The following is a 27,329-nucleotide window of genomic DNA, read 5'->3' as shown; positions in this document are numbered from 1 at the left end:
CCCCAAATTAAATAATTTTGTTTTAGGATATATTGTTTTGAAAGTTTATTCTTTAATTGTTTTCTTTCTTTGTTGTATATAGTCAAACTAAATATCACAGTGACAGCGAACCCTTTTTTTGTGACATTTTTGAATGTATCTAGACTAGCATGGGAATATTTGATTCCCGAACATTCCTAGGCATCTCTTACCCTGACATTGGATGATGGTCGTCAAACTAGCAGTCTTCACAACAAATGCATCCTTAGAATCTCACTATGGAGGGTTGCCCTGAGGTGGCCAGAGTGGGGTCTTCTAGGAAGATGGTAAGCACTAATTAGAGTTGAGGCGGTCTTAGAAGATGGGAGAGTGGTAGTAGAGACGGCTTTTGAACTTGCCAAAGGAAGTTGAGGGTTGATTGTGTATCTACATGCATGGAGGTGGTCTCCTTGTGTAGGATTGTAGAACCATGGGGGTCAGCTCAGTTTTGCACAAAGTCTTATGCTTAAACACATGTGGCTTGACAGCCTTGGTTCAACAATTTGATGGTTTCTCAACTATCAATTGTACCTCCACTTGGACCTTGGGGGTTGGAGGAGTGTAGTGGGCAGGTATGCTATCATCAAAAGGTAATAAAAAGAAGCTATAAGGTATCACATTTCTTGGTCAAGTCTGGCTATGTCTTCTTGTGGAGGCTCCTCTCTCTCTCTCTCTCTCTCTCTAAGATCGGTCAAGGTGCAAGCCCCTTTGAGGGAGCGGATGATGAATCTCCTCGATGAACCCTCAATTGTAGTCTCCAAGCCATAGGTCCTTTAGTGATCCCGAGCAGAGGTCAAATGCCCCATGACCATGACACCAACCTAGACGGGCTTCTTAGGCCCTACTCCCAACCTAGTAGCATCGAGGTGCCTTTTGGATTCTGGAGACCTTTTCTCGGTGGAGATTGATTAGCCAACCAAGGCAAGACTGAGCAAATGTCATGAAAAGGGCACACTTGGCCGGAGAGTGAGTGTGTGTTAGTTTTCAGAGGACAAGAATTGGCAGAGAAACATTCATTTAGGAGGTTGTTCGATTGAGTTGAGGTGGCATTGTGCATGGCAATTATGAGTAGAGACAGGAATCCTCAGCCAAGCCGAGGGCAGTGGCGGAGGGAGCATGTGACCAGGGGGTCACGTGCCCCCCCTGGATTTTTGGTTTTTTTTTTTTTTTTTTTTTTTGCAAATATAAAAAAAAATTAAAATAAAAAATTACAAAAATATTATTAGAGTGAAATGTCAATGACATTTTAAAAATTATGAAAACAATAATGGTTGTTTTGATTGAAAATGAAGAGACTATTATAAATAAACCATATTAGCTATGAAAATTTTTGAATGTAACGACGATGTCATTATTAGTGATATGCGAGTATAAGTAATCTCACTACAAATGTATGAAATTTATTAGATTGTTAGTTACATTTGATATGTGAGGTTCACTCTTTATGCGTTTATTTACCATTAGTGGGTGATGTTACATACCAATGATGATATGGTATTACCATTATATAGAATTTTTAATCAAATTTTGTATTAAAAAATAATTTATCATTATATAATTTATTTTGAGGCTTATATCCATATTTTTTTTTGTATTATCCATGATACACTAGTTACAAATAATTTTTTTTTTTTTTTTATGTTTCCTGAAATCAATTATAAAAAATTTACGTGAAATATTTTTGTAAAAATTATTATAATTAGTAAGTGTCCCCTCTAAATTAATTTTCTGACTCTGCCACTGGCCGAGGGAGTGCTTGAGCTTGGTTTGTCTATTGATGAGTGAGCTTTTCAACGGGATCATGTTTTCATGACGGGCTGAGTTCATTTCCTGTCCTAACCTAGGCATTTGTAAAGTTGTTCAAGGGCATTATTACTCCATTAAAGTGGTGTTTGTTTTTGGTTGTATGTTTTTTCAGTGTAATGTTGTTTTAACTAACAATGTTTATATATCAATGGATTTTACGTGTTTCAGCATGCGTAGTGGTATTTTTAGGTTATTGGGTTAAATCATCTGAATGAAAATTAGGGTTAAGTAAGAAGAGAAGAAGGAAGAAGAAGAGCAGAGAAATCAGTTTAGGGCTTTATCATCTACTCTGCACCTCAGAATGTACTTATATTAGTGCAATATGAGATTACAAAACTTCCTTTAACATAATATGAAAAACTAACAACTCTAACAATCTAGTTTAGATCAACTGTACTTGCAGATCAGTTTATATATTGGCTGTTTATCCTTGTGCCCTGTAAGTTCACAATACTGGTCTCTTGTACTTAAAAAATGAGGCCTCGTGGTAAATAAGTTCTGTTGGGTATTTCCTGCAGTTTTAGTTATTAGTATATTTAGTACTTAGGGTGGTAGAATGTTTGGAAAATCATACTATTTTATGTTATTGCCAGGTTATTTGCTATAGGAAAGTACCGTCGTAAGAACAAATCAAAGACCTGTTGCGCAAGAAGAACTTTGAGGAAGCCATCTCCTTGGTGGAGGAGCTTCAAAGTGAAGGTGAAATGACAAAGGAAATGCTGTCCTTTGTTCATGCTCAAGTGGGTTTGCTCTTGCTGTTTGACTTGCATTTTGAGGAAGCAGTAAATCACTTCTTGCTGTCAGAAACTACGCAGCCTTCCAAAGCATTCCCATTTATCATGCGAGACCCAAATCGGTGGTCATTGCTGGTATATACTACACTTGCTTATTTCTATGGTCATGATATATACTACATTTGCTTGTGATATTGCTTCAACACAAGGCTGCTGATTGTGCTAGTTATTGATCAGCAAATTTGGCTGGAAAATTTTCTTTCTAACAAATTATAAGTAGCTAATACCAAACTAGGAATGGTTTTTATGCTATACTTTGTTTTTCTTTTTCTTTTTTGGTTCAGTTTCATGGTTTCTTTGGAGTTTTAAACTAGGAAATCATGCATCACTTGCATAAACTAAAGGTTTCTTATGCTTTGTCACACTTAATTACAGATAATGATTGATGCAGTGACCTGCGAACTAATGCTTCATAGAGATTTTTTTACTCACTAGTTTTTAATTTGAGAGTTTCTTGGTAATTCTACATGTTGATTGGTGTTAAAAGTAAGTATTTTATTATGAGGTTTTGTTACTTGCTCTATTGTTGGTAGTTATTATTTGTGTTGGTCTAGGATTCTGGAAAAGTTTTATTTACTGAAACTACGTATTCTTATGAGTGTATTTTCTAAAAGTTTCTATTTAATTTGAATTCTAACTTGAGCTGGGTTGTGAGTCTTTAATCCAGCCTGTTATTAACTTAAATAATTTCTTCAAAATTTGAGTTCCATTTGGTCATAACTTTGCTTGTGCCTTTGATGTAAGATGAGGTTTAAATACAATGAATGCTTTGTCTTGGTTAATGAATGATTGCGGAAATTTTTGTTGATTTGAATGGGGATAGCAGTCATGATTCATGGTTATGGTTCATTTCTTTCCCTTTCTTTTTCTTACTTTGTGAATTTCTTCTTCTACGGAACTTCTCAAAGCCCTTTGTATCACTAGAATCTAATCAAACACTTTGAATACTTTTGAACTTCACCCCCCACCCCCCCCCCCCCCTTTTTTTTCCCATCATTCAAACCAAAATATCTAGGTAATCTTGCAGAAGGGAAGCTCTAATTTAATTCTTGTGGAGTTCATGTGATACAAACATTGTTAGAGAATCTCACTTGTACATAACAACTCGGAACTACTTTAGTTGGAGTTGCAACCCCCCCCCCCCCCACCCCCAAGTATCCCCTTATTGCAATCAGGGAGGCACCCACACCACCTTCCATACTAGTATATCCCAACAATATTGTGACTGGGGGATTCTCTCTCTCCCATATAGGCGCTTGCATGCTTGCTCACCATTTTCTTTATCTTTTTAAATGAAAGTGAAAAGATAATAGATGGGTCGATTTGATATGAAAAAATGGTTTCAGGGACTCTTAACCCAACATGATGTGAACTTGTCCTTTATCTCTTAGATTTATTTTATCTCTAGTTGCTTGGTTTTTCTTGGAATATTGTTCTATACACTCTTGAAGAGTTTGGTCTTTTCTCAAAGTATGTAAGAAGGGAGGGCTTGCTTGAACTTTACTAAATTTGTGGGATAAGTAGTAGTGATAGCATTTAAGAAAGAGATTAGGAAATTGTATACCTTGGTACTTTTCATGTTGTGGAGCACTCCACTGTTACTTAACTTTGCATATAAATATTTGATGACTGGTCTTATTTGGGGCAATTTGTTGTGAAATTACTCGATTTCAAAGTAGAACAGAAACAGGAAGATGCTATCTTAGCTGGATTTGGTATATGTACTGAGTGTCAGTTTTGGGGTGGTGCACAATATTGCAGTGCAAGTATGTTTATCTAGTTTACTTCTGTTAATTATCTCCTCCCTTCCCCCTTTTTTTCTGCTGTTTAGTTGTTGATAAACTCATATCAATGCTTTTGAACTTTGATTTAAAGTTGATTAAATTTTTATTTTCAGGTGCCAAGGAACCGGTATTGGGGCTTGCACCCTCCTCCTTCTCCACTTGAAAATGTTGTTGACGATGGATTGATGGCCATCCAAAGAGCTATTTTTCTTAAAAAAAGCAGGGGTGGAGACTGCAGTAGATGATGCTTTTCTTTTGAATCCACCAAATAGAGATGATTTACTGCAATCGGCAATAGAAAACATCATTAGGTGTATATATTCTTCCTCTTACTTTTTGCTCTTAAAGGGGCGTGGAATATAAGCCGTCTGGAAAAACCTAAAAGTTACCTTTAGATTGAGATTATGAATTTTTAGATTATAGGCTCAAAGTGCTTTGAATAAGTTGTAAAAGTATTTGGTGCAACTTTTGGATGACATTTGGAAAAGTTGACAGTGTTGGCAAATAATCCAAAAAGTAGCCTTTTAAATCGTAAATACCAAAATGGCCATAGTTTTTTTAAACCTAGCAATTTTTAAAGGAGTACGTCCATAATTATGAAAATATTGAGGAGCCTTTTGGTCCAACTTTCAAAAGCTTAAAAATTTAAGTTGGAAAAGCACTCCCAGGTAGCTTGAAAAAAGCTAGCTTTTGTTTGTTAAAATTAAGTTCATTAAGCTATATAAGTTGAATGCAATAAATTATGCCAAACACACCAAAGCTGTAAGCCAAATAATCTTATTTAAAAGATTTGTCAAACGGCCTTGTAACACAGTCCCAGGTATTTAGCATATCACCAAAATGGCTTGCAAGTTTAACAGTTGTATATTACTGGTTCAAGTTAAATTGCCTTTAAGTAGCGGTGGATTGTTGCTAAAGCTTTTCTTGACCTCCCCTTCTTTCACTACAGGTATTTACATGTTTCTCGTGAAAAAGATCTGAGTCCTTCGGTGAAGGAAGGAGTTGACACTCTTCTGATGTACCTCTATAGAGCCCTAAATCATGTAGAAGATATGGAGAGGCTTGCATCTTCTGAGAACAGATATATAGTGGTATGTGACATCTTCCTTTTGCTTTGTACTTTTATTGACTTGTAACCCCTAAGGTACTTATACTCTGCATATTTTCCTATCCATACTTACGAGGAACCTGCAAAAGGGACTCCAGCATTTTGAAGTGCTGGGTCACTTGATTGACCTGTGATCTCACACACAATATTTTTCAAACCCGGGATTATTGAGGAAGATGTGGAAGAGAGTGGTTCATCATCAGTAGCCAAACTCTTTGGGTCAGAGGCTTGAACTGTGATTCCATTTTCCGCTTAATATTATGAACAAAAGAACAGATAAAAAATGGAAAAATATTTGAAGCATTTTTAATTTATAGAAAAATCAATTGTTTGTGTCCTACAAGTTGCATTAAAAAACATAAGAATTAGTGTTGATTGAGAACACGCTGGGGAAATGAATTGCACTGATTTTTAGAATATCTATCTCTTTCTTTAGGGAAAAGAAAAGGATCTTAATCAAGTTTATGACTGTCTGATTGGGATAAGTTGCAGTGATAAGGAGAATAGTTTTCACTGCAAACATCTCTAGTGGATTTCAATAGTTGCAATGTGAATTATAGCTTGCTACTCTTTTCCGGGTTTGAAAATATTGTGTTGTGTTAGTTGTAGGGTTAGGATCAACTTTGTATGTAGGCCTCAAGACAATGCACTATGTGCAGTTGTTTGTAAACAGTGGAATGTTACATTCCAATGTATTTCAAAGCGGGAGGCCAGTCAGAAGCCTGCTTGAAGGATGACCATACAACTTCAATGGGCGGTGCAGGAGGAGTTAGAAACTTTGTTGAACGACTCTGGGAATTTGCGAGCGCTTGCCTTCCTGTATGCAAGTAAAGGGATGAGCACTAAGGCTCTTGCTATATGGCATATCTTGTCAAGAAATTACTCATCTGGCCACTGGAAAGACCCTAGAGTGGAAATGGACTCACAGCATTCCTTGAATAATCATAATTTCCGGCAAGGAGATTGCTGCAATTGAGGCGTCAAAGATTCTTGAGAAGTCGTCTGATCAAGATTTAGTACTGCAACATATTGGTTGGGTATGCTTAATTATTTTGATCAAATTCTGTTGATAATTATAATGGTTAAAAGTTGCTGTGATTCATGAATCCAATGGCTGATAGGATGTTGGTTTCTCATGTTAGATTGCAGATGTTGACCAGGCACTTACCGTTCGGGTATTAACATCAGAGAGAACTGATCAGCTTTCACCAGGCAGGCCTCATAATCTTAAAAGTTTCTGGTTGTTTTACTTTCTATTTTCATTGACTGCTTTTATTTGTTTTGTGGTACTTTTTATGGTGCCCAATACTTGTTAAAGGTCTTCATATATATGTAAATATATTTTACGCGGTGATTCACTCACAGAGTCTCCTGGCACAATATTTTCATTTGTCTTTGCCATTCCATTCAGACGTCATTGGTGTTTGTATTATCCAAAAAGAGGGAAAATAAAATGGGTTTACCAATGAGAACACATCACTAGTTTTGCATTTATTTTATTTTATGTTTTGCTTTATACTGTTAGCTTTTGATAAAACTCTCTTTAGAATGAACTATATTTTGTATTGAATTTTTATCACTTATTGATTCATACATATTGCCCATAGGTTATACATAAGTTCAATGAATAAGATCCATGAACCTAAACAACCTTGTAATTAATTAGGTACATGAATATAATCTAGACAATGTACTTAATAAATATAAAATACATGAATATAAAAATACATGAATACAAAGAATGTATGAACTCAATGTATCCAATGCATGCAATGTATCCAATGTATCCAATGTATCTAATGTAAATATGGCATTAATTTTAACACTCCCCTTTAATGCCATATTGTGTGACACCCAACATTTCTCTAAAAAATTCAAATTTGTCCCTTGGTAGAGCTTTGGTGAAGATGTCCGCAACTTGATCTTCAGTCTTGCAATACTTGATTTGAATCTCATCATCTTCCACAACTTCTCTAATGAAATGATGTTTGATAGCAATGTGTTTGGTACGAGAATGGTAGACGGGATTCTTTGCCATAGCAATAGCAGGCTTATTATCACACATAATTGAAGTAGCTTCACCTTGCTTCTCACCAAAATCATCCAAAATTCTTCTTAGCCAAATTGCTTGTGTAGTTGCCAATGATGCTGAAATATATTCAGCTTCAGCAGATGATTGTGCCACAATTTGTTGTTTCTTGGATAACCATGAAATTACACCCGATCCAAGAGAAAATGCATACCCAGAAGTGCTTCTCATATCATCAACACATCCGGCCCAATCACTATCACAAAATCCAATTAACTTTGCATCAAGAAATTTCTCATAAAAAATTCCATAATCAAGTGTACCTTGAATGTATCTCAACACTCTTTTTGCAACCCCAAAATGAATTTGGCTTGGATTGTGCATGAACCGAGACAATAAACTTGTAGCATACATGATGTCCGGTCTTGTAGCAGTTAAGTACAACAAACTTCCAACCAAACTTCTATAACAAGATGCTTCAGCTTCTTTGCTTCCATCTTCCTTTGACAACTTTTCATTCACAATCAAGGGAGTAGCAACTGCTTTCTTCCATGCTTCATCTTTAATTGCCTATTCAAAATTTTCAGGTTCAACAATGCATAAATTGCATCTTGCATACACATCACTAAGACTCCTTATATTTCTTGGAGTTGAACTTGGAGATGAAGAACTTGAACTTGAACTTGAACTTGAACTTGAACTTGAACTTGGACTTGAACTTGAACTTGGAGAAGATTGTGAACTAGCAATTGGTGACACTCTTTGTGGAGATTCAAGAGTTGCAACATCTTCAACTTGTTGACTTTCCGATTCTTCATTGAAAGTAATGCTTTGATCTTGGACTTTCTTTTCCTTCCAATCAAAAGACGCATTTTCATCAAAGAGAACATCTCTACAAATAATCACCTTCTTTTGATCCAAGCTGAAGAGTCTATAGCCTTTGGATTTCGAGCTATAACCCACAAAGATGCATTTCTTACTATTTTCATCAAGCTTGTGCCTCACTTCTTTTGGAACATGAGCATAACAAATGGAACCAAACACCTTCAAGTGATTCACCGATGGTTTCCTTCCACTCCAAGCTTCAAATGGAGTTTTGTCCTTAAGAGCTTTTGTAGGACATCTATTCATCAAGTAAACTGCTGTATACATAGCCTCACCCCAAAAAGTTTTGGGTAGCCCCTTCTCATGTAGCATAGACTTGGACATCTCCTCTATGGTTCTATTCTTTCTTTCCGCCACACCATTTTGTTGTGGAGTGTACCCAACAGTCAATTGCCTTTCCATTCCAATATCTTCACAAAATTTCATAAACTCATTTGAGTTGTATTCTCCGCCTCTATCACTTCTCAGTACTTTCATCAAACAACCACTTTGTCTTTCAATAAGATTTTGAAATTTTTTGAAGATAGAGAAAACTTCACTCTTTTGTCTCATGAAATACACCCAAGTCATTCTAGTAAAATCATCAACAAAGATAATAAAGTATTTGTTACCTTCATGAGTTGGTGTATCCATAGGTCCGCACACATCGGTATGGACAAGCTCCAATGGTGGTTTAGCTCTCCATGCTTTCTCCTTTGGAAATGACTCCCAGTGATGCTTTCCAAGTGCACAACCTTCACAAATATGTTGCACTTCATGAATGGTTGGCAACCCAAAAACCATATTGTTTTGTTGTAGATGCTTCAAGCTTTGAAAATTCAAGTGCCCAAATCTTCTATGCCAAAGCCATGAATTATCAATCACATCCATCTTCAAAGCCGCATTTTTGCTATACCGAAAAATGAGAGGAAAACTTCTATTCTTCTCCATCTTGATTTGTGCTACAACTTGGCTTTTCCCCCATTTGTCAAAAATTTTGCAAAAATCGTCTTCAAAGTGAACAAGATATCCACGCTCCATAAGTTGTCCAACACTTAGCAAATTTTGCTTTAAGTCTGGAACTAAGAGAACATCGGAAATGAATCTTGTACCCATCTTGGTTTCTATAGCAATAGTACCTTTTCCTTTTGTTTGGACTAAGGCACCATTCCTCATTTTTACTTGAGGACTGGAGGAAGCATCCATTTTTACAAAAATGATTTCATCTCCTGTCATGTGATTGCTACATCTGCTATCGAGAAACCATACATCCTTGGTTTGATCCGATGCCTTGTGACAAGCATAGAACATGTGCCCTTCACTTTCTTGCTCCTCAGAAAAATTAGCTTGTTGAGTGTTCTTGACTAGGCAATCCTTCTTGACATGCCCAAATTTGTTGCAAGTGTAACATTTTGGCTTTCCTCGAAACCAACAATCTTTATCAACATGAGTGCTTCGGTTGCAAATTCCACACTTTTGTTGAGTAGACTCTTCATTTTCCTTTCTTTGAAAATTAGACCTTCCTCTTCCTCTTGCATTTCTTACTCTTCCGGTTGCATTTCTTCCTCCTCCTCTTCTTCTTCCTTGGGAATTAGAGGTACTAACATTGAGCTTGGATTGAAAGGCACTTTCAATTGACTTTTCAAATTGCCTACTCAACCTTTGCTCAAATGCTTTAATTGAACCCATCAATTCTTCAATACTCAAATCAGCAAGATCTTTAGTTTCTTCAATGACAGCAACAATGGGATTGTATTTCTCCGGCAAACTTATCAAAATTTTCTCAACAACTCTTTGATTAGTAATATTATCCCCATAAATTTTCATTTGGTTTACAAGTTCCATAACCCTAGAAAAATAATCCTTCAACAATTCCATATCCTTCATCTTTAAATTTTCAAAATCTCTTTTCAATGACTGAAGTTTGATGCTTCTTACCTTCAAGTTGCCTTTATACTCTTTCTAAAGAATATCCCATGCCTCCTTCGCTTTTGTTGCATTGATAATTCTTGGAAAGATTGCTTCTGAAACTCCTTGTTGAATAAAAGAGAGAGCCTTTGAATCCTTCTTCCTTTGCTTTTTTAATTGGTTCTTTTGGGGATTTGTCAAAGCTTCTTCATCTTCAGGTTCCTCGAACCCATTCTCAACAAGATCCCAAAGCTCCGTATAGACAAAAATAGTTCTCATTTTCACATACCAAAAATCAAAATTTTCACCATTAAAGATAGGAGTGGATACATTTTGGTTGATGGGATTCGCCATAGACGTCGATTTGTTCTTCTTCGAGGCTTGTTTTCCCGTATCTGATCTCTACGTCCAGCTTGCTCTTGACCCAACCAAAGCTCTGATACCACTTATGTTAGCTTTTGATAAAACTCTCTTTAGAATGAACTATATTTTGTATTGAATTTTTATCACTTATTGATTCATACATATTGCCCATAGGCTTACATCCTTTTATATAGAGAAGGTTATACATAAGTTCAATGAATAAGATCCATGAACCTAAACAACCTTGTAATTAATTAGGTACATGAATATAATCTAGACAATGTACTTAATAAATATAAAATACATGAATACAAAGAATGTATGAACTCAATGTATCCAATGCATGCAATGTATCCAATGTATCTAATGTAAATATGGCATTAATTTTAACATATACAATCTGTGACTAGTTACTTTTCAAAAAGTGGAAGGAATGCAACAAGATGTGTCTATATATAATTAGATCTTAAATTTTCTTGCAACACATCCATTTTTGTTACGAATAAATGAAGTTTATTCATTGACGGAAGGAAAAAAAAGTGTATATAAGAAAGATTCATTGTTGGTAGTTACTTTTCAATATTATATGACTCCTTTGGTTTAAGAATAATTGTACTGAATGTGAGAAGATTTGGAACATAGCTGCAAGAGTTCATATCTAAATGCCTAAGTGCCTGAAAAAAGGATGCACAGGACGGGAGCAAATTTTTTTTAATTAATAGTGTATATGGTGCGTCCTTGTTTTGGATTACGACTTTGTGTGTGTGTGTGTTTGTGTGTTCTGTTGCAAATATAATTAAAAATTTCTGCATGTGATTTATACTTCTTGAAATAGTCTTCCTCTATCACTTAACCATTGGGACATGCTTAATAAATAGTTATAATGATGTGCATATGTTATTTTTACTTGGAAAATAATTTTCCTGTTTTGTTACCTTTATTTTTAATGTAATTTTCGTTACAGATGAAGTAATTTCTGCTATTGATCCTGAGAGGGTAATTTTTGTGAAAATTGGGCCGAGCTGGGAGATGGTCATTATGGCCCACAATACGAAGGGCTGAGTAAAAAGGCCGTAAAGTTACTCCGGCCCTAGAGAGGTACAAAATTACTCCGGCCCAAGAGAAATGTAATGTTACTCCGGTCCGGAAGTGACTTAGAGTTAGGCCGGTCTCAGAGTTAGCCCAGTCATGGCGTATTATGGTTAGAACGGTTAGAACCTTGCTACTCGGTAGCTCGGTCTAAACACACCATGGTTTGTACATGAGAGAACCGAGATAAGGTGTAGCGAAAGGAAGAACCGAACTATGGATAGTTCGGCCTACTCTGCGGCTCAGCATAGCCATGATTACTTCGGTCATATTGGAGTTCGGCCATGGTAAAAACCATCTCACTTGGTTTAAGCAGTGAGGGGGGTGTTGAAGGATAAGTATTATCTTTCAGGAGTATGAATCCTAGGAGGACTCTGCATGGAGAAGTAGAAGTCCTACTAGGATTGTGCCACACGAAACCTATAAAAAGCTCACAAACATCACCTTTGGAGAGGTAACACACAACTTTGCTTTTTGAATACACAGAGCTTTTGTTTATTTGTCAAGCGTACTGACTTAGGCATCGGAGAGGTTTCCGGCACACACCCGCCGGCTAGCTCACGTTTGTGTTTTCAGGTGATAAAGCGACGACGTACAGAGGAGCGCAGACTTGATCAATAGAATTATACGAGAAGGTTTATTTCTTTCCCGTACAATTGGCGCCGTCTGTGGGAAAATCAGACAGGACAAAACCTCTTGATCAAGTTTTACCTCTTGGAACAATGGCACATATTGAAGAATTGCCACAGTCCGCCATCGACGGGCAAACTCCAGATGGGGGCGCAAGGCGTGAAGGATTACCTTCTATCCCTCCCATGGCGGACTTGGAGTCCCAACGACATAACCCCAGGAGAGATACTAGGGAAAGACGGACTCACAGCCCCCGTCAATCTCATTCTCAAAGTCCTGACAGGCAAAGGCGGAGGATTGATCCTCAAGCTCTGGAAGACCGCGTGAAGGAGCAAGATGAATTAATAAGGAAGATGGCGGCGGACATGGAAGCCTTGAAGCGCCAGATGAAGAGAAAAGAAGTGGCGACAGGAGAGGGGTGCAAAAACAAGACGCCCTCTCGCCACTCAGAAAATCGTAGTAGGAATACCACACCCTCGCAAGGAGAAAGTAGAAGCCTCAGGACAGGCGATACTCAATCCAGGTCTTCCGGAACTCATCACTCCAGGTCTGAGAGGACGAGATCTGAAAGATCATACACTGAAGGAAGCACGTATTGGCCCTCACATACGCACCAAACCAGATCTAGACAGACAGAGTTACCCAAATCATCCGACTTACGAACCGTGCTCGAAGAAAAGGCACGATGCAAGAAGGATGCCAGGACACGGGATCCACACAGAGTTTCTGCCTTACAGCGGTTGGCTCCTCGGACGCATGGAAGCGTCGAGGTCGGAATGCCAATACCGCGCCTTGCCTACGAACCAACGGACAAAGCACTAGCAAGGCTGCAGACTTCGCCGTTTGTTCCGGCAATTGAAAACGCGCCCCTACCAACAGGCTTCCTTCAACCCAAATTCACTACATATGAAGGGAAGACGGACCCCTACTCACACTTGAGCCACTTTCGCCAGGTCATGGCTGTATACAAGCGAAACGAGGCCTTAATGTGCATACTTTTCCCATCTAGCCTTGGCGACCTAGGCTTGACTTGGTTCGAGAAACTTCCAGAGGGCAGCATAGCCTCTTGGGCGCAATTGGTAGAGGCGTTCGTAACACGGTTCCGAACAAACACTAAAACCCCAGTGGAAATCGACCAGCTACTCTCCATCGATATGGGCAATAAAGAGACCCTAAGATCTTACAATAGTCGCTACTGGGAGACATTCAATCAGATTGGGGACTGCCCCACCAATCTCGCCATTGCACAGTATAAAAGAGGCCTTCCAATCGGGAACAGACTAAGGGACTCGATCACCATGACGCCACCCCTCACCATGGAAGCCTTGATGGAAAGAGTACATCAGCACATCAGGGTAGAAGAGGATGGCGCGCGTGCCCAAGCAAAATCTGGGGCGACCACAGTACCAGAAAATAAGACCTCCGCGAAGGTTAATACGGTAGATCGACCGAACAGAAACGGACGTGGCAGACGAGATAACGGAGAAGACCCGGATAAAAGATGGTTAAGAATCCGCACTGTCATAACCACGGTGTTCAAGAAACCGATATATCGGATTCTGAGCAAAATAAGAGATGAGCCTTTCGTCAAGTGGCCAGCTAAGCTGGGAGAAGCACAGAAAGACTATGACGAAAGATCGCGGTGCACTTTCCATAAAGAAAAGGGGCACCGCACTGAGAATTGCACACCATTAAGACAGCACCTGGAGGAGTTGGTGGCGGCAGGTCACTTGGATAAATACATTGAAGGAGGGACGCAACCAGCCCCCCAGGACCATAATAACCCCAATGGGATACCAATCGACGCCCCGCCTCAAGGCATTATCAATGTGATACATGGAGTTTTCGAGCCTGAGCGTGTATGCGAACTCAGGGGATCAATCAAAAAGGCCGAGCATTTAAGAGAGGTTCTAAGTGCCCAACCTGCCATCAAGAAGAGGAAGACAGAAGCTACAAATGTCATGTCCTTTTCAGATAAAGACTTAGAACGGATATATTGCCCCCACAATGATGCCCTGGTCGTCACTCTCCGAGTTAAGGATTTTGACGTTAAGCGGATTCTGATTGACCAGGGTAGTTCATGTGAAATCATGTACTACGAAACATTTAAACAACTGAAACTACAAGACAAAGACTTGGCGCCTGTAGTATCTCCCCTAATTGGATTCAACTCCATGTCAGAATCGCCCGTCGGCAAAATAATTCTTCCAGTCAGAGCAGGAAGCGTGACGAAACAAGTGGAGTTCTGGGTATTGAAGGTCCCCTCCACTTACAACATCATCTTGGGCAGAACATGGCTGCATGCCATGCGATCGGTGGTGTCATCCTACCACCAAGTAATGCGGTTCCCCAACGACACCAGTGTAATTGAAGAGGTCTACGGAGATCAGATTATGTCCAAGCAATGCTTTGTCACGGTAAACGACAGTCACGCTGCCAAAGGATATGTTCATTCGGTGGAAGAACCTGAGAGTAATGAACTGTTCGCAGATGTAGGCAAAGCGGCTAATCAGAAAGCGATGGAAGACTTGGTAGAAGTGAGAATAGATGAAGGGAACCCGGATAAGTTCTTTTTACTCGGTTCATCATTGTCCAGCACTGAGAGATTAGAGGTCTTGGAATTCTTAACCTCTAACATCGAAGTGTTCGCCTGGACGCCCTACGACATGCCAGGCATTGATCCAAACTTCATCTGTCACCAACTTAATGTCCACCCATCCGCCAGACCAATCATCCAACGCACACGCAGATCGGCACTCCACCACGCCGAGATAGTGGCAGAAGAAGTAGGTAACCTGCTGGAGGCAGGAGCAATTAGAGAAGTACACTACCCAAGATGGATCTCCAACACAGTCGTAGTGCCAAAGAAGAATGGCAAGTGGCGTGTCTGCGTCGACTACAAAACAGTCAACAAGGCGTGCCCGAAAGACAGCTTTCCTCTACCAAGGATAGATCAACTGGTAGACCTAACGGCGGGGCACAACCGACTTAGCTTTCTGGATGCATACAGAGGCTACCACCAGATCGCCATGCATGAACCAGACCAGGAGGTCACATCGTTTACAACTCCAAGAGGACTGTACTGTTACAAGGTCATGCCCTTTGGCCTAAAGAACGCAGGGGCGACATTCCAACGAATGGTCACCAAGATATTTAAACCATTGTTAGGCAGAACAATGGAGGCTTACATCGACGACATGGTGGTCAAGAGCAAGGATGAGAATGACCATCTCAAGGACCTAGGCGAGATGTTTGGTATCCGGAAGAAGCACAAGTTACGCCTCAACGCATCCAAATGTGCATTCGGAGTAGGATCTGGCAAATTCCTGGGCTTCCTTGTGACCAACCGGGGTATAGAAGCAGACCCCTCTCAGATCAAAGCAATCCAGGATTTAGAGAGACCAAACTCGGTAAAGGAAGTGCAGCATCTCACCGGCATGGCAGCTGCGCTCAATCGGTTCATAAGCCGGTCGTTAGATAGACTACGACCATTTTTTCATGCCTTAAAGGCCAAGTTTGAGTGGGACGAAGAATGCGACCACGCCTTGGAAAGTTTAAAAGAATACATGTCTTCCCCACCACTTCTTGTCACCCCAGTACCTGGAGAAGAACTCTTCCTATACCTGGCCGTCTCCCAGCACGCAATTAGCGCAGTGTTGGTCTACGCAGAAGGAATCCAACATCTGCCCATCTATTATGTCAGCAAGACATTACTGGGCCCCGAAACAAGGTACTTGCCGCTGGAAAAACTGGCATTGGCCTTGATGATGGCCTCAAGGAAGCTGTCACACTACTTTCACGCCCACACCATAGTCGTCCTCACAGCCTTTCCACTAAAAGCTTTGTTTGAGAGGGCGAACTTTTCTGGATGAATTCTGAAGTGGGCAGTAGAGTTGGGGCAATACGACATCAAGTTCCAACCTAGGACCGCCATAAAAGCTCAAGCATTGGCGGATTTTGTCGTAGAATTCACTCCAGGAAGTCATCACATCTGCCCAGTCGATCTTACTGAAACGACCGAACTAGGGATGGAAGTTAATGCCGGAATAGCACAACCCCTAGCAGAAGACACTCGGTCAGACTCCAAGGCAGACCAGACTAAAGACAGCAAGGAAGAAGTAAAACAAGACTCACCAACAAATAAAGACTTGGTACAATCAGACAGCGAGGGGCAGGCAGCAAGCATGGACCTTGAAGAAAATACCAGCAACATTCTTGACCCCACGACATCATCTGATCCCCCACTTACTGGAAGTTGTTCGTTGGAGAGATGTGGAAGCTCTTCGTGGATGGAGCATCCAATCGGCATGGAGTAGGGCTTGACATAGTACTCATCTCTCCAGACGGCTTAGTAGTGGAGCAGGCAATCAACCTTGGCTTCCCAGCATCAAACAACGAAGCAGAGTATGAAGTGCTTCTTGCAGGCCTCAAATCAGCATTCTATATAAAGGCCACCGAACTAATGGTCTACAGCGACTCACAGCTGGTGGTAAACCAAATTTCTGGCGACTATGAAGCAAAGGATGACAGGATGGCCAAGTACCAAGAATTGGTCAGAATAGAGATCAAGAAATTCGAAGTAGTAAGGATAGAACAAATAGGCAGGGAGGAAAACAGCAGAGCAGACGAACTAGCAGGCTTCGCCTCAATGGCAGATACCTCCATCCCTCATCCACTACTGATCGACTACCTACGTAGACCAAGCATTGAAGACCCCGAAGCAGAAGAGGTATGTTGCGCAGAACTAGGCCCCTCTTGGATGGATCCCATCATCCTGTTCTTAAAAGACAGCATCTTACCAGAAGAGAAAAAAGAAGCCAACAGAATAAGAGCGAAGTCGCAGCGATTTTGGCTCTCCCCATCTTTGGCGTTATACAAAAAGTCGTTCTCAAGACCCTATCTCAAGTGTGTCCACCCCAGCAAAGTAGAAGCATTCTTATACGAGATACACGAAGGGGTGTGCGGAAGCCATCAAGGAGGAAGATCGCTAGCTTACAGGGCCATTTCGCAAGGATACTGGTGGCCATACATGCAGGCAGACTCGGAGAAATATGTGAAGAAGTGCGAGAAATGCCAGAAATTCGCACACCAAATACATCAACCAGCTAGAGAACTCCTACCATTGACTAGCCCATGGCCTTTCGCAATGTGGGGCTTGGACATAGTAGGACCACTTCCAACAGCACCCAGAAACAGGAAGTTCTTTCTCGCAGCAATAGACTACTTCACAAAGTGGGTGGAAGCAGAAGCATTGGCATCAATCAAAGAAAAAGATGTGAAGAAGTTCGTTTGGCAGAATATCATCATTCGGTTTGGCATACCAAAAGCCCTAATCTCAGACAACGGCACTCAGTTCGACGGCAGAATCTTCAGAGGCTTTTGTGAAGAGTAAAAGATAGAGTTCTACAATTCTACACCAGCATATCCCCAAGCAAATGGTCAGGCAGAAGCATCAAACAAGGTAGTATTGGATGGACTGAAGAAACGTTTAGAAAAAGCCAAAGGCAAGTGGGCGGAGGAACTCCCTCATGTTTTATGGGCTTACCGTACTACACCACGACGATCAACTGGAGAAACACCATTCTCCTTAGCTTATGGCATGGAAGCAGTGATCCCACTGGAAGTTGGTCTCCCCACAATTCGAAGCGAAAATTTTGATCCTGACTTGAATGACGAAGCCATAACTTTGGAACTCGACCTTGCGGAGGAAAGAAGAGAAAGAGCACTGGTTCACATCGCCTCGTATCAACAAGAGTTATCCAGAAAATACAATAAAACAGTTCATCCAAGAAAATTCAAGGTTAGAGATTGGGTACTGCGCAAAGTGATGGGAAACACTTTGGTGCCCGGAGATGGCAAGTTAGGGCCTAATTGGGAAGGACCTTACAAAATGGTTGGATTAGCAGGCAAAGGGGCATACCACTTAGAAGACGAGGACGGCAAGACAATTCCCAGGCCGTGGAATACTGCCAATCTCAAATTATTTTATTTTTAGTTTTTTTTTTTTACGCGTATGTGTAATTTTCCTTTCTCTCAATAAAACAAAGTCAATTCTTTTTCAGCATAGTTATTTTTTGTCTAAGATTGTATTAGTGAGTTAGGGACATCAAAAGTATGGTTGGCTGGAAAAACCAATCTATAGGTTGGCTAGATTAAACCAACACCCCTCCTAAGCTCAGGATAAGGATCCAGGCTGCAGGACGTTTGGTCGGAATAACCAAACATTCTATTCTAAGTTGGCTGGAAAAAACTAACTTAGAACTCTTTAGCCAAAGTAAAGACATCGGCTAAAGAGTGGTTAGCTGGATTAAACCAACACCCCTCCTAAGCCCAGGATAAGGATCCAGGCTGCAGGACATTTGGTCGAAATAACCAAACATTCTATTCTAAGTTGGCTGGAAAAACTAACTTAGAAGTTGGCTGGATTAAACCAAAACCCCTCCTAAGCCCAGGATAAGGATTCAGGCTGCAGGACGTTTGGTCGGAATAACCAAACGCTTTATTCTAAGTTGGCTGGAAAAACTAACTTAGAGGTTGGCTGGATTAAACCAACACCCCTCCTAAGCCCATGATAAGGATCCAGGCTGCAGGACGTTTGGTCGGAATAACCAAACGCTTTATTCTAAGTTGGCTAGAAAAACTAACCTAGAGGTTGGCTGGATTAAACCAACACCCCTCCTAAGCCTAGGATAAGGATCCAGGCTACAGGACGTTTGGTCGGAATAACCAAACAATCTATTCTAAGTTGGCTGAAAAAACCAACTTAGAGGTTGGCTGGATTAAACCAACTCTTGTTATTCTTCAGCCGAAGTAAATTTAAGGCTGAAGAATGGTTGGTTGGATTAAACCAACTCTTGTTGCTCTTTAGCCAAAGCAAGTTTAAGGCTGAAGAGTGGTTGGTTGGATTAAACCAACTCTTGTTACTCTTCAGCTGAAGTAAGTTTAAGGCTAAAGAGTGGTTGGCTGGATTAAACCAACACCCCTTCTAAGCCCAGGATAAGGATCCAGGCTGCAGGACGTTTGGTCGGAATAACCAAACACTTTATTCTAAGCTGGCTGGAAAAACTTAGAGGTTCGCTGGATTAAACCAACACCCCTCCTAAGCCCAGGATAAGGATCCAGGCTGCAGGACATTTGGTCGGAATAACCAAACAATCTATTCTAAGTTGGCTGAAAAAACCAACTTAGAGGTTGGCTGGATTAAACCAACTCTTGTTACTCTTTAGCCAAAGCAAGTTTAAGGCTGAAGAGTGGTTGGCTGGATTAAACCAACTCTTGTTACTCTTTAGCCAAAGCAAGTTTAAGGCTGAAGAGTGGTTGGCTGGATTAAACCAACTCTTGTTACTCTTCAGCCGAAGTAAGTTTAAGGCTGAAGAGTGGTTGGCTGGAATAAACCAACTCTTGTTACTCTTCAGCTGATGTAAGTTTAAAGCTGAAGAGTGGTTGGCTGGATTAAACCAACTCTTAATACTCTTTAGCCGAAATAAGTACATCGGCTAAAGAGTGGTTGGCTGGAATGCTCAGTCAGATTACTCAGCTGAGACCAGATTAAAGTATCTCGGCCACAATACTATTAGAAAGCAAGTTCAAACAGGAATTTAAACCGAGATAACAGTTGGAAGTAAAAAGATCATGGAAAAGTCATTACAAGTACAAACATACAGATCAACCGAAATAAGAAAAAGGAATTTTTCATTCATCAAAAGAGCAATTACAAAGGGGGGGCCTTAGCTCGGTTACAAGAGCAAAAAGTAACAAACGAAAAGAAAGTGCAGAATCAAGTAAAAAGGTCTTCAAGGTCGGCGTCAATATTGACTTGAACACCGGTTGCAGATGGAAGATCAGTCTCAGTAGCAACTGGCAGAACGATGTCAGTCGACGGCTCAACAGTCAGGTTTTCAACCGTTGCCTCCAACCGAGCTGATTGATCGTTGCCTTGCTCGTTGACTACCGGAGTAACAGATGGTTCGTTTTCTTCATCTTCATCATCTGAACCTTGCAAAAATTGTTGTTGGACAGAAGCAGCGTATTCCGCTAGTGAGGCCGGAATAAAGTACTGCGGAGCATTGTAGACCTCGGTTTCGGGCTCACAGCCGAGCTGTTCCACAGCACTCCTCCAGCCACACTTAAAGAATAAGTCATTCGCCCCCTCACACTGTGGAATGTAGAGGCCCTCCGCCTCTTTGAAACCTTTGGCATTGGCATCACCGACCTTCTTCTTCAGATCGGCTATTTCAACGTCTTTTTTCCCTTCAAGTTTGGCCAACTCGCGCAAGTATTTGTCTTTCACCGTTGCTGCAATTTTTTGTTTTTCTGCTTCAGCCGAGCTAACAAGTCCGGTCAAGCGACCGTTCTCGGACTGTAGCTCGACTATCTGCTTCTTGGCTTGCTCCAGCTCGGCTGTCTTTGCCTCGGCATCTGCCATGGCCTGCCTGGTAGTCTTGCGGAGCTCCAGCACTTTCTTATGCGCAATGTTGTTCTTCTGAATGGCCTGCAAAAGAGTAGTGACTCTCTTTAGCCGGACTGACAATTGGGAAAAGTTAGACAAAGAAAAGGGAGAGCCACTTACCAGGACCATTGATTTTGTTGATGACCGGATGGCCTTCAGCTCGGTGTTTAGTTGTTTGTTGTGGTGCTCCATGTCTTTTGGAAGGCAAACACTCTTGGCTAGATTGAAAGCCATCAAGTGATCCTTCCCAACAACAACCGAGTCAGTTTCCTGAATATCTTGATTTTGAAAGGTAAGACTTGGAGCCCATTTGGAGAAGTCAGCTCGGTCAGAGTACTCCGGTTGAGGGCTGGGCAGAAGAATGGCCTCATCCTCGTCAACAAGTCGTTGCTCGGTTTGGCTAGTCCGGGCACGCTTGTTCGCCTGAGATGAGGATGGTTTCTGGGATGGAAGGGCTACCATGGTCTCAGTCGTCTAACCGGTTTGTGGTACCTCGGGTCTGTTAGTTTCGGTTAGAAGCGCCCTTACTCTGCTCCTTTTTGCCATTTCTTGTTCAGCAATCAGTGGGACGAGGTTGATTTGGGGCAAGGTTGGGTCCGGTTCTGGTGCGTCTTCAAGAAGGAAATCGGTCACTCTGGCTTTACAGCGACCGCTGTATCTATAGGTCGGCTCAAAATTTAACAGCTTAGCCCAACTCCTTTCTTCAACACGTAGCGTGGCACGGAGTGTGTTCAGGTTGGGGTAACTGTACAAGGATGCAAGATGAGCTGGGTCTGCAAAAAGAATACAAGTGTTAGAATCGGTTATGAAACCAGAAACCGAAGTAAAACAAAAGCATGCATATAGCCGAAGTAAGTTATACCGGGGATTCCTTTTTTCCAGTTTATATGTCGGCCAGGAATCTGGGCTTGATGATCCTCAAAGTTCCCAAACACCCAAAAAAAATCGTCATCGTTTAAGTCTTTATCCGGTGTATATTTTATTATCTTCTCTCGACGACGGTGTATTCTTAAATAGTAGACCCACCCATCTTCTTTTGATCCTAAGGAATATTGGTGGAATATTTCGGCTAGACTGAGGTTAAGACCGGCTTGGCGGTTTAATTCGGCTATTCCCATTATTATACGGTATGAATTGGTGGAAAGCTGGGTTGGGCATAATCATGTTTGTCTAAGGAATTCACAAATTAATGGCTGGACTGGAAATCTTAGTCCGGTTTCTATTATTGAAAGGAGGGTAAAAGGTACGAAGCCCTCATTCCCCCATGGTGTGACATCTTTTTTGGCTAAGACAAGTTGTACGTCGTCGGGGATGTTGTAATCCTTTCGAAATTCGGCTAGGCCTCCAGGAGTTTCTACCAAAAACCTATACTTCCCCATTTATGTTTAAGTTATAAATAAATTAGTTCGGTTGGAAAACGATGCTCAGTAGCTCGGTTGAGCGCACAGAGGAGTGCCTGGGCAACTTAAGTCTGCAAAGTGGAAAATAAAGGTGTTAAGCACAGATCGTTGACCGTGCTACAAAATCAAAAACAAAGATAAAGAAGTCCTACTTCGGCCTACGGGGGATGCTACAGGGATTATCTCGGTTCAGCAAAGTGCTTTGTAGCTCGGATTGAGCAAGGGGTTCGATAGATCGGTTTGTGTGTGGGATTGGTTTTACACGGTTTGAACTACGGGTTTTGTTACCTCGGTCAAACCTATAGGGGCAGCTTTCTTAGTTCGGTTTAAAAACTAGGAAAGCTGGCTTAGCCCCGAAGACTTGTGTCACACCCTCAAAATAAACCCATTATATATATCATTGGCATGCAATATTAAAAGAAAACAATTCATTATCTCATTCATCAGAGTATTACTAAATGAAAACATTACATGTAATATCAAATTAAATGCCCTATGGGCTTACATCTTTCCAAGCCAACACTTGGACACAAAAATATGAGTTCTAACTCAAATACAAATAAAGCCCTAGGCTTGAATGTTTATCAAATAAAAACAAATAACTAAAGATAGTCTTCAAAATCGAAATCCTTCCAAGCTAAGTCCTTGGAGGTAGCTTATCACCTGGACCTGAAAATGATGTTCCCATAAAGGGTGAGCCACAGCCCAGTAGAAAAATACTAAACCAAATATAAGCATTGAATAAAGCTATAGCATTCAATAGATGGTTAACCAAGATAATCAATTACATCTTTATACAGTTTCATGACACTAACGTCTATTATCAATAAGGCTCAGAACCTGGCCAAACTTACAACAGTGAACTATATATATCATATTCACATTCTTCCAATGTCAACAAACAAATGAGACTCAGGCTCAAATCAAAACACTTCATACTTCCAGTTTGATACACATTTTAGTGCTGTATCAATAAAAACACTTCAATATAAATAAGCACACATAAAAGTGATGCTAATGGAGTCCATCCCCTATCTCCTCCCAAACAAAATCCGATTTAGAGGTCCATCCCCTATCTTCCCCTAAACCGTGGAGTACATCCCCTATCTCCTCCCACACAAAACAATGTATGTAAACACATAACATATACAACACACAATCAATACACATAATGTCTGTATTAATTCAACAGTCAAAATTGATGACTTAATCAATGATTAGTTTCAGTTATCCCTAATCCACATGCAGTGTCTACAACAATCACGACTATCCTCCACCGATAGCCCAAAACAGTTATTTCTAGACTTGGAAATAAATAACTCAACAATTAAATGGACGAGTAATTTAAATTAACCAACTACCCCATTTAATCAATAAATTGCTCAACCTCATGAATTTAACTAGTTTCCCCAATGTTCCTTAAATTAAATATACAATTCAATTTATTTAAACAACTAGGGTTTTTCCCAAAATTACCAAAATACCCCCAACCTATTAAAATTCCAAAACTTAGAACAAAACGTATACATTGGAGTAGGAAATCCCTACCTCGAAGAAAATAACCCGAATGGAGAAGACGAAGATGAAGACCCAAATTCCAATGTGCTCCAAACCACCAAACGTTCAGATTAAATGGAAGCCCTCGACTCACTCTATCTTTTTAATAAAGGATCTGGGGTAGAAACACACTCTAAATAGATCAAACCTAAGAGAGAAGGTGAGTAGAGGGAGAGAGAACTCGTAACTAGGCTTTTGGAATCTGAAAGTGGATGAAAAACTGATCTGAAACACGCTGCTGCCTATTTAAACCTGACAGGCTCGCTCGAGCGAAGACTTGGTCGCTCGAGCGACTAGACACACGAAAACCTCGCTCGAGCGAAGAAAAGCTCGCTCGAGCCAAGAATACAATGCTTCAGGTCTGCAACCCTGGAGCACGCTCGAGCGACAGAATGCTCGCTCGAGCAAGGAACTCGAAAACATACACCTCGCTCGCTCAAGCGAAGAAAATCTCGCTCGAGCGAATAAGCACTGCCCTCAGGTCTATACTAGACGCAATCGCTCGCTCGAGCGAAGCAAAGCTGGATCGAGCCAGAAGACACAAAATACAACCCTCGCTCGAGCGACCAAGCCCTGGCTTGAGCGACCAACCCAAAAAACTGGACAGCAACACTTGGCTTACGAACCCAACCAACCTGACACAAACCTGCCCAACACATCCTATAACTCCAAATGATAAAATAAAGGGCGACAACAACAATTATACAATGACAGAATAAACGGAACCTAAGTCCGGATACAATAATCAAATGGGAAAAGACCGGGGTCGCTATAACTTGGCTCGGTCGAAGGCAAAGGTTTCCAGTTTGCTTAGTTCAAACTTAATTCAGTTCGTTTATCTCGGTTAAAGTAAATCAGAAGGTTGTTTGACTTGGCGAAACTACTAGTTTTGTGTGAAGTGTTAGTCCGGTGGGTAGCCTGGCTATGCAGGCGCCAGCCACAAACAACTTTTTAGTTCGGTTGTGTTGGGGTTGTGGATCAAAAGTGATGTTCTACAGGTTTCATGAAGTTGAGTGGTTCTATTACATATTTTGCAGAAAAGACGAAGGCTAAAACAGAAAAAGTGTTTGCAAAAAGCACACAAAACAAAATATGGATTGAACAAATACGAAAACAAACAGAGCAAGAAAGATGGATTTGCTTACCAGATTGAAATAGAAGACCTGGAGATGGAAGCAACAGCGGTAAAAGAGGAACACGAAGCAAGCTTCACAGTTGCAAAAGTTGGAGAGCAATGGAGCTTGAAAGAGAGAATGAGGGAAATAAGAAATGCAGTGGTGAATTCAAAGATAAGGAGATTGTTTTGTGAAAATGACGAAAGTGGAAGGACGGGAACTGTTCAAAATTGTGCGAAGTACGAGGGCGGCGTGACAGCTGCGATAGGCCAGTAAGGGCGTGCAACGTGTCCTAGGAAGGAGAAACGATTCAGTTACTGTGATTGAAGAGACATTTTGACCGGACAAGCAGAGCCCGGTGTAAAATTAGTTCGGCTGGAAGGCTTAAGAGTTTTAGCTCGGCTGGAAAGGCTAAAGGGTTTTTTAGCTCGGCTAGAAAGGCTTAAAAACTTCAGCTCGACTGATAGACAGATAATCCCTATCATGCTGTGCAGATGGAATTAAGGGGCAATTGAGAGGGTAATTTTTGTGAAAATTGGGCCGAGCTGGGAGATGGTCATTATGGCCCACAATACGAAGGGCTGAGTAAAAAGGCCGTAAAGTTACTCCGGCCCAAGAGAGGTACAAAATTCTCCGACCCGAGAGAAATGTAATGTTACTCCGGTCCGGAAGCAACTTGGAGTTAGGCCGGTCTCAGAGCTAGCCCGGTCATGGCATATTGTGGTTAGAACAGTCAGAACCTTGCTACTCGGTAGCTCAGTCTAAACACACCATGGTTTGTACATGAGAGAACCGAGATAAGGTGTAGCGAAAGGAAGAACCGAACTATGGATAGTTCGGCCTACTCTGCGGCTCAACATAGCCATGATTACTTCGGTCATATTGGAGTTCGGCCATGGTAAAAACCGTCTCACTTGGTTTAAGCAGTGAGGGGGGTGTTGAAGGATAAGTATTATCTTTCAAGAGTATGAATCCTAGGAGGACTCTGCATGGAGGAGTAGAAGTCCTACTAGGATTGTGCCACACGAAACCTATAAAAGCTCACAAACATCACCTTTGGAGAGGTAACACACAACTTTGCTTTCTGAATACACAGAGCTTTTGTCTATTTATCAAGCGTACTGACTTAGGCATCGGAGAGGTTTCCGGCACACACCCGCCGGCTAGCTCACGTTTGTGTTTTCAGGTGATAAAGCGACGACGTACAGAGGAGCGCAGACTTGATCAACAGGATTATACGAGAAGGTTTATTTCTTTCCCGTACAGATCCGAAGAAGGTGGAAATTCTGCAAAGGTATGCTCCTCCTAAGTTATTGTATCTGCGACATTATCTCTGGAAAGTAATTCATAGTAGCAAAGCCCATGCAGTTTTCTGTCATAATTATGTTCTTATGACCTTCAGTCTTTTTTTTCTGCCATTTGGATGGTTAAAATTCCAAACATAGGGGCTAGCATCTGTTATTGTCTGCGTTTGTTTAATGGGATAGTACCTTTTATCTTCTGTGTTTGTTTGATTTGTTACCGCAACTGCTAATGTAAACATGATATGAAAAGAATGGATGTTTTTGAACTTTTTATTATTTTTGTTTCTAAAAACTTGAAAAATGATAACATAAAAAATGAATCAATACCAATTAATTAATTAATTAATTTTTTTAGTTTTGTTTCTAGTCAAGGCTGCGGCCTCATAGATCTTCCAAATTTCTGGTTGCAAGTATGAGTTAGTGGGTACATATGTAGATTACTCTAGGCTTGATTTTTGTATTACTTGCATCAACTCTGATGCTTTTCTAATAAAGTTTGTTTATTTATCAAAAAGAAAAAAAATATATATGTAGATTACTCTTTGATGTGTCACCTTGGAAACTTTTCATGAACTTTCCTGGTCAAAATGATCGTTCTTAATGATTTTGGTATTTCTCAGTTCTGTTAATTGTTTTCCTATTAGTATGGAGTAGACTTATTCAAGCCCCATCATTTTCCATTTGGCACATAAAGAAAAAAATATAGAGAGATTAAAGCACAAAAAAAGAATTTGAAAAGGGTAAAGTACAGAAAACAGAGGAACTATGTTTCATTCTCTATTCTGTTATCTTTTTTCTTTTGCTCCTGTCTATGTTTAAGCGACTTTTTTCTCATGCTATTTTGTTTAATATCCCAAACTTTCTTGATGCAGATATCTCCAGTGGTTGATTGAAGATCAAGACTCTGAAGACACTCAGTTCCATACAACATATGCGCTCTTGCTTGCTAAATCAGCATTTGAAACAGAAAGTACCTCTCAAAATTCTGAAGCAGGAAATCTAGAAGAGACAAACATGTCAATGTTTCAAAGTCCTATTAGAGAAAGATTGCACATCAACTTTAGGTGATTTCATATCAATGTTATTAGTTTGTAATAGTAGTGCCTGAGGG

The 27,329-nt window shown here is 40.6% G+C and overlaps 1 pseudogene; it reads left to right on the top strand.

Annotated features, from left to right (window-relative positions):
• The first annotated feature begins 524 nt into the window (after nt 1–524).
• On the top strand, nt 525–27,329 carry LOC145795964 (vacuolar sorting protein 3-like; annotated as a pseudogene).

Source organism: Camellia sinensis, chromosome 1 (genome assembly GCF_055761805.1).
Source record: "Camellia sinensis isolate YWXY chromosome 1, ASM5576180v1, whole genome shotgun sequence".
Classification (NCBI taxonomy): Eukaryota; Viridiplantae; Streptophyta; class Magnoliopsida; order Ericales; family Theaceae; genus Camellia; species Camellia sinensis.
The sequence above is the reverse complement of the archived record's forward strand: the minus strand, read 5'-3'. Positions and strand labels throughout refer to the sequence as shown.